Source organism: Anomaloglossus baeobatrachus, chromosome 4 (genome assembly GCF_048569485.1).
Source record: "Anomaloglossus baeobatrachus isolate aAnoBae1 chromosome 4, aAnoBae1.hap1, whole genome shotgun sequence".
In the NCBI taxonomy this organism is placed as follows: Eukaryota; Metazoa; Chordata; class Amphibia; order Anura; family Aromobatidae; genus Anomaloglossus; species Anomaloglossus baeobatrachus.
Genome location: NC_134356.1, coordinates 443,178,732 through 443,194,040, shown reverse-complemented (window position 1 = coordinate 443,194,040; position 15,309 = coordinate 443,178,732). Strand labels below are relative to the sequence as shown.

The 15,309-nt window shown below is 45.3% G+C and overlaps 1 protein-coding gene across 1 annotated transcript in view; it reads right to left on the bottom strand.

Annotated features, from left to right (window-relative positions):
- The window catches only part of ARIH1 (ariadne RBR E3 ubiquitin protein ligase 1), a 130,424-nt gene that overhangs the window by 84,462 nt on the left and 30,653 nt on the right, over nucleotides 1-15,309 (bottom strand). The gene's annotated exons all lie outside the window — the stretch shown is intronic.

Sequence of the window (15,309 nt, the reverse complement as noted above, 5' to 3'; positions counted from 1 at the left end):
TGTAGCCTACAGCACAAACTTCGGGAGGTCCGTGCAGCGGGTTATGGAATAAAGTCACTAATAGAGCGATGTAGAAAAATCATTATACAGCGGAGTCCTACACTGTAATTATTTTGTTGTGAAAGTGTAGGTACGCATTGTATATCTTATTAGGGTCATGTGGCATTTTCTATATTTTCCAGCAGTCTGGAGCACTTAGCGTTTGTCTGCAGGTTCTTTGGAAATGCTCCGAATTACCCTCAGTTACTGAAAGATTAGTCTAGACTAATGTAGTTAGTAAGAGACAGAGAGGAGAAGGATGAAGCTGCATCAGCTCAAATTCATCAGGGGTGCAGGACTGTATGCTGTGAGGGGTTAAAATGAGGAACAGTAGAGGGAGATTAGCAATCAGCAAAAAGCACTAACCAGAAAGCATTCAGATAACATGCAAAGCACACTGTTAGGCCCAAACCCCACTCATCAATATGGCCGATAACTCCATGGTTGGGAAACAAACAAGTAGCCATTGGCCAGTATGGGCAGACAGCGTTTCGGCTAGGTGATCTGCAGAACCAAAGTTTTTATTTTCAGAAAAACGCATAGGGAAAAAACCCTCAATGCATGCAGTGCAATCATATACACACTCATGCACTTTAATATTTTCATAAGCTCTTTTTGATCAGATGGAGGCCAAGAGGGTTCTGATGGTCTCTGTCTTTCCGATAAGCATCTGCAAACCATTTATTCAGCTGTACCTTGCTTTAGATGGCACACGTAAAACAGAATAAAGGAATGGTACAGTGTGCAATATACTTTTTCTATTTTGCAATGGGTCCCTATAATGCATAGATGCCATGTTATAATCTAGAGCAGGGTTTCTCAACTTCAGTCCTCAAGACCCACCAACAGATCATGTTTTCAGGTTTTCCTTAGTCAGGTTTTCAGGATTTCCTTAATGTTGCACAGGTGATGGAATTATTCCCAAAATTGAGTAAAACCTGAAAACATGATCTTTTGGTGGGTCTTGAGGACTGAAGTTGAGAAACACTGCTCTAGAGACTACCACTGTGTACCTCATGTGTATACACCCAATCCTATGTGCACCTAACCCTAGACACATTTTTCATTTTCAAAAATTTGACTACATTTTATCAGCAGCAGCCAATTTGCCTAGAAACCTATTTGCCATCAGTGGTCACTGATAACCGTGTAGAGCTATTGCTGAGTCACGTTGTATCATTTACCCAGGGAGGTTTAACAATATTTCCAGCCTGTAAATCCTTTCCTCATCACGCTCTCCAATGTCTATATGAAAGTAAGTCAAAGACCTGGACACGTAAGAAAAAACAAAACACTTTTCCAAACAAACGTTACAAGGCACCGATTGAAAACTGGACACGAACGGCACAACTACTGTATTCCTAGCAGATTTGTAACAAGGCACTCCAGAGATGCAAAATTTTACTTAAAGCTTCTAATAAAGGTAATGCTGAGGGGTCACTCAATCAATATCCAGCTTTCATTTCTTCCTTCACCAGGACTGAATACCAACAAGCTGTACACCACACATGGTCCACTTCAGAGTGGTGTTTCCACTGATCAGTGGAGATATCTGGAGCTAGAACCCCACCAATCAGCAACACTATGCAGTGCCTGGAATACAAAAACACTTTGTGAGGAAGGGGGGGGTGTTCACCAGTGATTTTATACTGTGGTTTTAACACAGCGATTAACATTAGGTGTCACTCTTATTCTGAATCTGCCAAGAGGAAGAAGATCCTTGCTGTGGACCTGTCACCTGGATAAGAGCTTGTTTGTGGTTTGGGGGCGGGGGGGGGGGGGGGGTCAGGATCGCTGGTGCGTCGCTACATGGTCGCTGGTGAGCTGTCAATCAGGCAGATCTCACCAGCGACCAGCCCCCAGCGACGAGTGGAAGCAATGCTGCGCTTGGTAACCAAGGTAAATATCGGGTAACCAAGCGCTTGGTTACCCGATATTTACCTTGGTTACCAGCGCACACCGCTTAGCGCTGGCTGCCTGCACTCCTAGCCAGAGTACACATCGGGTTAATAAGCACACCGCTTTGCTTATTTACCTACGTGTGCAGGGAGCCGGCACTGGCAGCTCGAGAGCGGAGGACGCTAGTAACCAAGGTAAATATCGGGTAACCAAGCAAAGCCCTTCGCTTGGTTATCCGATATTTACCTTAGTTACAGCTTACTGCAGGCTGCCAGAAGCCAACTCTCTGCTCCCTGCACATTCAGATCGTTGCTCTCTCGCTGTCAAACACAGCGATGTGCGCTTCACAGCGGGAGAGCAACGTCCAAAAAATGAACCAGCACTGTGTGTAACGAGCAGCGATCTCACAGCAGGGGCCAGGTCGCTGCTCAGTGTCACACACAGCGAGATCGCTAATGAGGTCACTGGTGCGTCACAAAAAACGTGACTCAGCAGCAATCTCGCTATGTGAGAAGTACCCCTTAGAGTAATAGCACACTGGATTTGATGTGAATGTTCAGCAGTGGATCTGCAGCATTTCCACATCACAATCTGCATTGTACAATCAGATCAGAACATTTTACCTAATGCAGAGACACAATGTATTCCACAAAAAGCGCTGAAATGCAGTAGATTTTCCATAGGTCAATTTACATGCAGAAATGTACGCAATGTGTAGATGGGACTGTAATATGCTGCACATTCTGTCTGTGATCATTTTAAGCATTTATAAGTAATTCTCTTATTTGAGTCATTATGACTCAGTAGTCATATAGGCCCTGTTCACATGTAGCATTAATTACCCAGATTAAAAACGGCTTTTTAAACTATTAGCAAAAGCTGCGAAATTTCACGCACGAGCTTGTTTTTTTTCCTGGCTGAATGTCATTAAGCTGCAGATGTAAAAAACGCTGCAGTTGTCAATTCTTTCAGCAGCTTGAGGCTATGTGCGCACGTCGCGTAAAAACATGCAGTTACGCTGCGCTTTGTAGCGCAGCGTAACTGAATGCGTCCTGCGTCCCCTGCACAGTCTATGGAGACTGTGCAGGGGCCGTGCGCACGTGGCGTTTAAGAGCGCAGCGCTTCGGCTACTGCCGAAGCGCTGCGCAAAAAGAAGTGACATGTCACTTCTTTCCTGCGCTTTGCCGGCAGCTCCTGCTCTGTCTATGGCAGGAGCTGCAGGCAGAGCGCATGGAATCGGCGCTCACTACGGACATTTCTGCAGCGATCTAAAGCGCACATGTGCTCTTCAGATCGCTGCAGAAATTTCTGCAGGGCTTGTACGCAACGTGCGCACATAGCCTAATACCTACAAAAAGCAATGAGAACGTTTTATTGCACCATTTTTCACTGACTTTATTAAACATGTACTGTAGCCAAATCACATGTAATCTGCACACAAAAAAAAGAATGAATGTGGCACAATGATTGTTTTTAATGTAATTCTGGAAATGGCAAAGTAAAAAAACAAACAACTATCTAAGGTTTTGTTCACACTAGAAAGGATTTGTCTCAAGAAATTTCTTTAGAGTCTGAAAGATTAGCACACTTGCGGTCAAAAACCACACCAATACCGCACCGAAATCCGCATGCGGTTTTACCGCGGTTTTGGTGGTTTTTCCGCAGGTTGGTCCCTGCGTTATTTCACCATTATCTATGGCAAAAAACACAGGTACCTGCAGAAAAGAAGCGACATGCACATTCTTTTTCTTAAGAAATTCTGCAGAAAGAATATTCTTGAGAAAAAAAAAACGCAGTGTGCGCACAGCTATTTTTCTTTCCATAGGTTTTGCTGGGGAATGTCTGCAGAAAGGTTACAACCATATTCTCAAGAAATTTCTGCAGCAAAAAACGCAAAAAAAAGTGGGTAAAACCACAGTGTGTGAACAAGGCCTTAAGTTATGTCTCTTCACTATATCTTTCCATCACCATAACTGATGAGATCCACAGCTACTGTATACATATGATACAGAAATTACCTGAGGTTTTACGGTACTGGGTATTGTCTAACATCAAGGAATAACTCAAATGTGATAAATGCTTTCTGAAAGTAAATGAAAGAGAACCTACACTTTCATAAATCAATAGCACTAATCATTATATAAAACTTTATGTACTTTGTGTTCCATGAATTGTAACCTCTATGGGGTCTGAGGGCTTAGCCTTTGGACTAAGGAAACACTAGGCTGCTGTTATAAGCACCAACAGTCGCTTGTGGGTAAGGCCAGGACCACACAGGGCATTAGTGCGATGCTCGCATGACACTCGGCTCACGCTGGCAGTACAGCAGGAGCCGAGTGTCATGCGAGTGTCCCTGCAACTGCGGTCCGACTGTGCGAGCGGACCTCAGCTGTGGGGGGGGGGGGCGGGCCGGCTCTAAGGAGGGGCGGGCCAGCACGGAGGAGGGGAGGGATTTCTCTCCCTTTCTCCTCCGTAGCTGGCTATTGCCATTCTCGCACTGCACTAGCGGTACACCGGTGTACCGCGAGTGTAGTGCGATTTTTCTCTCGCCCCATTCACTTGAATGGGTGCGAGAGAAAAGAGTCTCGCATTACACCCGCAGCATGCTGCGATTGTTTTCTTGGTCCGATTAGGGCTGAGAAAATAATCGCTCATGTGCACTGACACACAGGCTAGAATTGGTCCGAGTGTAATGCAATGTTTTATTGCACTCCACTCGCACCGATTTTCTCACCGTGTGGCTTTGGCCTTAATTTCCAACTCTCAATAGACATGAAATATTTATTTGGTCACATTATTGAAACCCGTGCATTCTCTACTTGAACAGATACTTTTATAACCTAGTTTTGTATTATCATAGATACTATTTCATTGATATTCTGGTGGTTCTTAAATGTTTTTAATTGTATATGTTCACTGTTTATGGCTTTTTGATATATTTTCAAAGTCTGATTTGTGTTTTGTGCAACATCAAAAACTATTTGATATTATTTCCATATATTGCCTGGTTGATCCCTCATTTACTTGGCCCTCTTTCGCCCTTTGTTTTTGACATGTTCTTTTTTGGTGCCAGGGGTGATCCCAGATGTTAGCAGTATCCTCCTTTCCTTATTTTACCAATCATTATATGAAACTTTGCAATACATTTTATTAGAGAAACTTGCTTCCTTCTCACTAGTCATATTTTGTCTCCATCACAGATTCTGCAGTCTCAAGTCTCCTTAAATCTGTCAATAATACCCGTGTGTAGTGCCTAGAAATCTACCGACAGGGGAGGGGCGAGAAACTGGAGAAAAAGAATGCACAAAGTGAAACTGCTGATTAGGAAACATTTGTATATTCGTGTGCTGTCAGTTATTTCTCAGACAACACCGACCCAGAGTTTCATCCATCCACACACACATTTTAGAAACGGATGTGTGTTGGGTCTATGAGACTCAGAGCATGTCTTAGGCCTTGTGCGCACTAGGCGTTTTTGCCGCGTTTTTAGCGGCGTTTTTTACCGCGTTTTTGTGCTGAAAACGCAGTGACATTGCTTCCCCAGCAATGTCAATGGGTTTTCAGAAGTGCTGTCCTCACACAGCGTTTTTTTTTAGCTGCGTTTTTGTGGTGACCACAAAAACGCAGCATGTCAATTATTTCTGCGTTTTCCACTGCGTTTTTCACTCATTGAATTCAATGAGATGTTAAAAACGCAATGAAAAACGCATATAGCCGCGTTTCTATGACTAAAAACGCAGCTATAAACGCAAGGGGTGGGCACTACAGTGACGTGTACAGGAAGAGGATTCCTTCTGTTGGTAAACACAGAAGCAGGAATCCTCCCGGTACCGTCACCGCTGCGTCCACCTCCCGTCCGGTGCCATGTCAGCTCCGTGCGGCGCCATGTCTGGGCGGGAGGTGGAGGCAGCGGCGAAAACCAAAGTGAACAGTAGAAAAAAAAAATGTCATATATACTCACCTGTCCGCAGGGTCCCGGTGCCATGCCCGCTCCCAGCTCCTCCCGGTACCGCCGCTCTGCCTGTGTGCAGTCTCCCCGGAGCAGGACCTTGCTTGCAGGACCTGGCGGTGGATCACCTGATGCAGTCACCTGACGCATCAGCTGATCGTAGTCTCGCCGGCTTTTTCGCGCCCGGCCGGCTATCAGCTGATCCTGCCGTCAGGGGACTTCATCAGCTGATTACCGGCAGCTCCTGCAGCGATCGGACGGGATCAGACTCCTGTCCAATCGATCGCTGCAGGAGCTGCCGGTAATCAGCACAGCACATAAGTGAGTATTATTTTTTTTTTTTTCTACTGATGCATCAGCTGATTGTATAACCGGCTTTTATACAATCAGCTGATGTGTGATGTGATTCAGGCACTTGATCCTGACACATCATCTGATCGCTTTGCCTTCCAGCAAACCGATCAGATGATATTGGATCCTGATTGGACGGCGCGGGACCCTAACCCAGGATTACTGCGGAGGGGGGTTTATTTCAATAAAGATGGAGTCACTAATTGTGTTGTGTTTTATTTCTAATAAAAATATTTTTCTGTGTTGTGTTTTTTTTTTTATCATTACTAGAAATTCATGGTGGCCATGTCTAATATTGGCGTGACACCATGAATTTCGGGCTTAGGGCTAGCTGATAATATACAGCTAGCCCTAACTCCATTATTACCTAGCTAGACACCCGTCACCAGGGCAGCTGGAAGAGTTGGATACAGCGCCAGAAGATGGCGCTTCTATGAAAGCGCCATTTTCTGGGGTGGCTGCGGACTGCAATTCGCAGTGGGGGTGCCCAGAAAGCATGGGCACCCTGCACTGTGGATTCCAATCCCCAGCTGCCTAGTTGTACCCGGCTGGACTCAAAAATTAGGCGAAGCCCACGTCATTTTTTTTTTTAATTATTTCATGAAATAATTAAAAAAAAAAAGGGCTTCTCTATATTTTTGGTTCCCAGCCGGGTACAAATAGGCAGCTGGGGGTTGGGGGCAGCCCGTACCTGCCTGCTGTACCCGGCTAGCATACAAAAATATGGCGAAGCCCATGTCATTTTTTTTTTCTTTTTGGGCAAAAAACTGCATACAGTCCTGGATGGAGGATGCTGAGCCTTGTGGTTTTGCAGCTGCTGTCTGCTCTCCTGCATACACTAGTGAATGGAGGATGCTGAGACTTTTAGTTCTGCAGCTGCTGTCTGCTCTCCTGCATACACTAGTGAATGGAGGATGCTGAGACTTGTAGTTCTGCAGCTGCTGTCTGCTCTCCTGCATACACTAGTGAATGGAGGATGCTGAGACTTGTAGTTCTGCAGCTGCTGTCTGCTCTCCTGCATACACTAGTGAATGGAGGATGCTGAGACTTGTAGTTCTGCAGCTGCTGTCTGCTCTCCTGCATACACTAGTGAATGGAGGATGCTGAGACTTGTAGTTCTGCAGCTGCTGTCTGCTCTCCTGCATACACTAGTGAATGGAGGATTCTGAGACTTGTAGTTCTGCAGCTGCTGTCTGCTCTCCTGCATACACTAGTGAATGGAGGATGCTGAGACTTGTAGTTCTGCAGCTGCTGTCTGCTCTCCTGCATACACTAGTGAATGGAGGATGCTGAGACTTGTAGTTCTCCAGCTGCTGTCTGCTCTCCTGCATGCACTAGTTCTGCAGCTGTCTGCTCTCCTGCATACAATGAACATTTTGAAGAAGGAAATGACATCAGACCTTTTTTTTTTTTTTTTTCATCAACAATCTTTAATGGCATTGTGCACTGATTAAAAACGCAGTGAGTAAAAACGCAGCAAAAAACGCACCAAATCGCGGCAAAAACGCATGCGTTTTTGCCGCGTTTTTTTAGCCGCGGGTGCGTTTTTTAGACAAAAACGCACATAAAAACGCTGCGTGAAAAAAACGCCTAGTGCGCACATACCCTTATTCTCACCCGTTTTGCGGACCACTCAAACATTAAGGCTATGTTCACACACTGCGTTTTTTACCCGCGTTTTTGCTGCGGAAATTTCTTGAGAAATTCTTGTAACCTTTCTGCAGACATTCCCCAGCCAAACCTATGGCAAAAAAAATTAGTTGTGCGCACACTGCATTTTTTTCATAAGGAAATCTACTGAAAATTTTCTTAAGAAAACAGAATGAGCATGTCACTTCTTTTCTGCAGCTGTTATTTCACTCCATTGACTGTAATGTAATCATGAAATAGCGCAGGAATAACGCAGTTACTGCCGCGTTATTACGCGTATTTTGTGACATAGTGGACATCCCTGCCCTGCGTTTTGCAGGGAAGTGATGTCACTAGGAGAGGAAGGAGGAAAAAAAAAAAAAAAAAAAAGTGTGGGCTCCGCCGTATTTTTACCTTCCAGCCAGGTAAACATACAGCGGCGGCCCGGTATTCTCAGGCTGGGGAGAGTGAGGGCCATGGTTAATGCTCCCCCCCCCCTCCCGCAGCCCAGAATATCAGCCCGCAGCTGCCCCGAGACTGTCGCATCCATTATGCGACAGTCCCGGCTCTTCCTTATGCCGTGATGCGGTGACAATCAGGGTAATATGGAGTTAACGGCAACCAATAGCTGCCGCTAAGTCCAAGATTAGTAATGGCAGTGTCTATGACACGCCGTCACTAATCTGTAAGTGAAAGTAAAGAAACACTCACACACACTGAAAAATCCTTTATTTGGAAGACAAAAAGTCCCCTCTTTCTTCACTTTATTAAACCCCCCCGAACACAGCTCCGACGTAATCCACAGCGGTGTCCCGCTGCGTCTGTGAGCGAGTGCACAATGCAGCTCCCTGAGCGATGCTGCAGTTAACTCTAGGTCATTTCTCACGGTCGGTGATGGGAACACATTACCGGACGCGAGAACTGCAGTGTGTGGGGGGTTGGGGGAACAACAAACATCATAAATAAAGCTGGAATATCTACCCCTCTATTATCTATCTATTCCCCTAAATATCTATATATTATCTATCTTATCTATCATTCTATTATCCATCTATATTATCTATCTATCCCTCCATCCATCCATCTATTCATTTATCTATCCATCTATCTTTATTTTTTTTTTCTTTTTCAATGTGCTTTATTGCTGTAAAAGCATTCAAAAATGCAGGGACCAACCTGAAAAAAAACGCACCAAAAACGCACCTGCGTTATTGGTGCGTTTTTTAACGCAGGTGCGCTAATCCTTCACTCAAGAAATTTAAGAAAAATAATTTTTCTAGTGTGAACATAGCCTAAACGAATATTCCCATCTCCAAGATCCTATTCAAATATATAGTAGGTGTAATAATAATAATATTAGCAAATACATCCAATTAGAAAGATACCTAAGCTGCAATGCCCTGCATGAAATAAGAGACATGGCTATATCAGGAGAACTATACATTTCTAATTGAAGGGATTTGCTAATATTATTATTATACCTACTACATATTGGGATAGGATCTAGGAGATGGGAATAACCCTTTATATTCTATGGGATCATTATAAAGAACGAAAGACTAAGGGTACCTTCACACTTTAGCGATGCAGCAGCGATCCGACCAGCGATCTGACCTGGTCAGGATCGCTGCTGCATCGCTACATGGTCGCTGGTGAGCTGTCAAACAGGCAGATCTCACCAGCGACCAGTGACCAGCCCCCAGCCAGCAGCGACGTGCAAGCGACGCTGCGCTTGCACGGAGCCGGCGTCTGGAAGCTGCGGACACTGGTAACTAAGGTAAACATCGGGTATGGTTACCCGATGTTTACATTAGTTACCAGCGCACACCGCTTAGCTGTGTGTGCAGGGAGCAGGGAGCCGCGCACACTGAGCGCTGGCTCTTTGCTCTCCTAGCTACAGTACACATCGGGTTAATTAACCCGATGTGTAATGCAGCTACATGTGCAGAGAGCAGGGAGCTGCGCACACTGCTTAGCGCTGGCTCCTTGCTCTCCTAGCTACAGTACACATCGGGTTAATTAACCCGATGTGTACAGCAGCTACATGTGCAGAGAGCCGGAGCCGGCAGCACAGGCAGCGTGAGAGCGGCGGAGGCTGGTAACTAAGGTAAATATCGGGTAACCACCTTGGTTACCCGATATTTATCTTGGTTACAGCTTACCGCAGCTGCCAGACGCCGGCTCCTGCTCCCTGCTCGCTTCATTTGTCGCTCTCTCGCTGTCACACACAGCGATCTGTGTGTCACAGTGGGAGAGCGCCTTTGAAGAAAACGAACCAGGGCTGTGTGTAACGAGCAGCGATCTCGCAGCAGGGGCCAGATCGCTGCTCAGTGTCACACACAGCGAGATCGCTAATGAGGTTACTGCTGCGTCACAAAAAGCGTGACTCAGCAGCGATCTCGGCAGCGAGCTCGCTGTGTGTGAAGCACCCCTTACTTTACACTTCGGTGTTCCATTGTGTTTCATCTGTATTTCACTGATAAAAGTCAATAGATAGATAAACGTTCTGTCTACGTCTTTCACAGAGCTCACCGATTGGTGTTGGCTGTGGCGAGGACACCACATCAACAGCGCCGCAGTCAGATACCTGGAACATCAGTGAGGAAAACTCTCCGATGGGCCTGCGAAAGGTGTCTACAGCGCAGTTTATTTTCAAAACAAACTGCAGTCAGGGTAGATTATCAGAAAGTAAACAACCCCTTTAAGTCACTCACACAAGGCATCATTATTTGACAAGAGCATACACTTGAACACCAGCAGTCTAGGCTATGCAATGCCATTGTGACCCAAACACACTACAGCTACATTCACATATTCATGTGATTTTTTTTTACATTTGTGAGAAATGGGCCATTTCTCATCCATGTGTCATCCATATTGCATGATTATTTTCTCTATCTTGTATCTCACTAATTCTCATCCGTTTTCAAAACCTGAAGGAGGAAAACACTCAAAAATTACATTGATACACTGACTGTTAAAAATGGATCAGTGAAAATGGATGAAACACAAATGGAACAATGAAGTAAAGAGTATGCCTTCCTTGTTTTATATGGATTCCCATAGACCAATGGCAAAAGCGTATATCCAAAAGGTATACTAGGACATGCTCTGAGTCTCATGGACCGGGTAAAAAAGTTTTGTTTATAGACGGATGAGTGATATAGGAGTATATCAGCTGCTTTCCTTCAGGCTGAGAACAAGGAGTGTGGCAACACCCCCTGTTCTTGGACAGAAGCAGCTATTATCAGGGGGTGGCTGTTAAGCTGGGTTCACACTAAGCGACAGCGACAACGACGTCGCTGTTACGTCACCATTTTCGGTGACGTAACAGCGACCTTGTAAGTCGCTGTTATGATCGCTGCTTAGCTGTCAAACACAGCAGAAGCAGCGATCATAACGTCGCTACATGTGCAGAGAGCAGGGAGCCGCGCTTAGCGCTGGCTCCTTGCTCTCCTAGGTACAGTACACATCGGGTTAATTAACCCGATGTGTGCTGCAGCTACATGTCACAGTGCAGAGAGCAGGGAGCCGCGCGCACTGCTTAGCGCTGGCTCCTTGCTACAGTATACATCGGGTTAATTGCCCGATGTGTACTGCAGCCACATGTGCACAGAGCAGAAGCCGGCACTAGCAGCAAGAGCGGAGGCTGGTAACGAAGGTAAATATCGGGTAACCAGGGAAAGGTCTTCCCTTGGTTACCCGATGTTTACGCTGGTTACAGCTTACCGCAGCTGCCAGTGCCGGCTCCTGCTCGCTTCATTTCGTCGCTCTCTCGCTGTCACACACAGCGATGTGTGTCTCACAGCGGGAGAGTGACGACCAAAAAATGAAGCTGGACATTCAGCAACGACCGGCGACCTCACAGCAGGGGCCAGGTCGTTGCGGGATGTCACACACAGCGACAGCGACGGGACGTCGCTGCAACGTCACAGAAAATGGTGACGTAGCAGCGACGTCGTTGTCGCTGTATGTGACACCAGCTTTACTGCAGCAGGGAGCAAAGTGTGATATAACAACCCAGAGGGGAGGGGGAGCAGTGAGAGAAGCTCCAGCGTCACACTGAATTACAGGTATTGTAAGGATAACAGAACTGCACTGTGCATCTGCTGGAGTACCCCTGCAATGCCATTCCTGACTCCTTACTTAAATACCAGCGGCTGCTGATAAGTCTTTGGCTTTACCCAGAAAGAAACGAGATAGAATGATGAAACTTTACATTTATTCCACATACTCTCCACTGATATCAACACACTTCTTATAATGGTATTCCACGTTCTGTAAGCCTAGCAGAAAGAAGGATTTCAGTTGTGCCTCAAACCAGGTATCTGTAGCACCCATGGCATTAGAAATGGTGTGAATTTGGTACCCTTGAGGTGTTTCTTCAGGTTTGGAAACAGATGATAGTTGGAGAAAGCTAGATCTGGTGAATAAAGTGGGTGGTAAACCAGCTGGAAGCCCAGCTCTGCCAGTTTTGCCGTGGTCACTTGTGCAGTGTAATCGGAGGAGTTGTCTTGCAGGAACAAGATTCCTTTGGACAGCTTGCTCCGTCTTTTAGCCTTTAAAGATACCTTCAATTGGTCCAAAAGCTTAATGTAATACCTTGCATTGATGATGTAACCCTTTTGAAGGTAGTCCACTAACAGCATGCCCTCCTTATTCCAGAACACAGACGCCATTACCTTAGTGGCTGATTTTTGCACCCTGGACGAGGAGAACCACTGTGGCTCCACTCTTGACTGCTCCTTGTTTTCAGGGTCATACAAATAAATCCAGGTCTCATCCATAGTGACCAGTCGATCCATGAAGTTCTAATCAGTCCAGAAACACTGACAAATAGACCGGGAAGTTTTCACTCGCATGCTTCTTTGATCTGTTGTCAAACATTTGGAGACCCACTTTGCAGATAGCTTCCTCATGTCCAAATGTTCATGGATAATGACACAAACACGTTCACGAGAAAATGATGTCTGCTATTGCTTTAGCTGAAATTCATTGATTCTCCAGTATGAGCTTGTGCACAGCATCGACAATCTCCGAAATAACCACTCTCGGTCATCCAGGACTTTCCTTATCATGGCGCTGAAGTGGCCCGTTTTAAATTTGGCAACCCAGGTCTTAACTGTGGAATATGAAGGGCATTGATTCCTCAATATCTGCGACATATCACCGTGGATATTCTTTGCAGACTTTCCTTGCAGAAACAAGAATTTTATCACTCCTCTGCTCTCAGTTGCTGTGAATATCGCATTAGACTCTGCCATTTTGTTTTCCCGCGTGTGTAGAACACTGTTGCCATAAGCAACAAACAAAATTTTTTAAAAATATATTAGACACAAGGCTTTCATGTGATGTAACATTTGTTACCATAGAAATAAAAAGAAAGATAACAAAGCCAAAGACTTAGCTGCTCCACGTAGCAGTTAACACCAAATAGCATTCTTCATAAGTGAACTTTCACACTTTTATCACTTAATGTACCAATATTTGTTAAAAAAAATGGAACAGACAAAAGTGGTGTCAGAACATAACCTAAGAGACATAGCCATGAGAGGAAGATTACAGCAAACGTGTGCTCAACTAGTCTAACACACATTTTATAGTCTAAACCAAATAAGGAATATATAAACTTTATCACCGCTAGTTCATAAAGAAAGTAGAATCCAATTCTGGCAGAAAACCTCTCTCACCGGTAGTAGAAAGGTTAACCCAACTCATTCACAGACATTAGGATATCTTCGTTTGCTACAGGCTCTCCGGTTTCAAGGACATGATGTACGCAGTTTAGACACTTGACACAAATAGGGACATAAAATGCAGTTCCTTTCCAATTTCATAGGTACAACATAAAAAAAATGCATAGTTAGTGTGTGTGTGTGTGTGTATGTTTGTATGTGTGTGTGCATAAAAGTATTTGATACATAGGAGATTTTACAAGTTTTCCCCCTACAAAGAATAGAGAGATCTGTAATTTTTGTCATAGGTACACTTCAACTGTGACATACAGAATAAAAATAAAATAGAAAATCCCATTGTATGATTTTTAAATAACTTGCATTTTATTGCATGAAATAAGTATTTGATATAATAGAGAAACAGAACTTAATATTTGGTACAGAAACCTTTGTTTGCAATTACAGAGGTCAGACGTTTCCTGTAGTTCTTCACCAGGTTTGCACACACTGCAGCAGGGATTTTGGCCCACTGCTCCATACAGATCTTCTCCAGATCTTTCAGGTTTTGGGGCTGCCGCTGGGCAACATTGAGTTTTACCTCCCTCTAAAGATTATCTACTGGGTTCAGGTCTGGAGACTGGCTAGGCCACCCCAGGACCTTGAAATGCTTCTTGTGGAGCCACTCCTTAGTTGCCCTGGCTGTATGTCTCGGGTCATTGTCATGCTGGAAGACCCAACCCTGACCCATCTTCAATGTTCTTACTAAGGGAAGGAGGTTGTTGGCCAAAATCTCATGACACATGACCCCATCCATCCTCCCTTCAATACCTTGCCATTTTCCTTTCCCCTTTGCAGAAAAGCACCCCCAAGGTATATTTCCACCCCTATGCTTCACGGTTGGGAAGGTGTTCTTGAGGTTGTACTCATTCTTCTGCCTCCAATCCCTGTGAGTGGAGTTGATACCAAAAAGTTCTATTTTGGTCTCATCTGCACACAACTTCCTTTCATGCCTCCTCAGGATCATTCAGACGTTCATTTGTCGAACTTCAAATGGACCTGGACATGTGCTGATGTGTGCAGGGGGACCTTGCATGCCCTGCAGAATTTTAAACCATGAAGGTATAGTGTGTTACAAAAAGGTAATCTTTGAGACTGTAGTCCCAGCTCTCTTTAGGTCATTGATCATGTCCTCATGTAGTTCTGGGCTGATTCCTGACTTTTATCGGAATCATCCTTACCCCACAAGGCGAGATCTTACATGGAACCCCAGACCGAGTAAAGGCCCCGTCACACTAAGCAACATCGCTAGCAACATCGCTGCTAACGAACAACTTTTGTGACATTGCTAGCGATGTTGCTGTGTGTGACATCCAGCAACAACCTGGCCCCTGCTGTGAGGTCGTTGGTTGTTGCTCAATGTCCTGGGCCATTTTTTAGTTGTTGCTGTCCCGCTGTGAAGCACAGATCGCTGTGTGTGACAGCGAGACAGCAACAACTAAATGTGCAGGCAGCAGGAGCCGGCTTCTGCGGACACTGGTAACCACAGTAAACATCGGGTAACCAAGAAGCCCTGTCCTTGGTTACCCGATATTTACCTTTGTTACCAGCCTCCGCCGCTCTCACTGTCAGTGCCGGCTCCTGCTCTGTGCACATGTAGCTGCAGGACACATCGGGTTAATTAACCCGATGTGTGCTGTAGCTAGGAGAGCAGGGAGCCAGCGCTAAGCATTGTGCCCTGCTCCCTGCTCTGTGCACATTTAGCTGCAG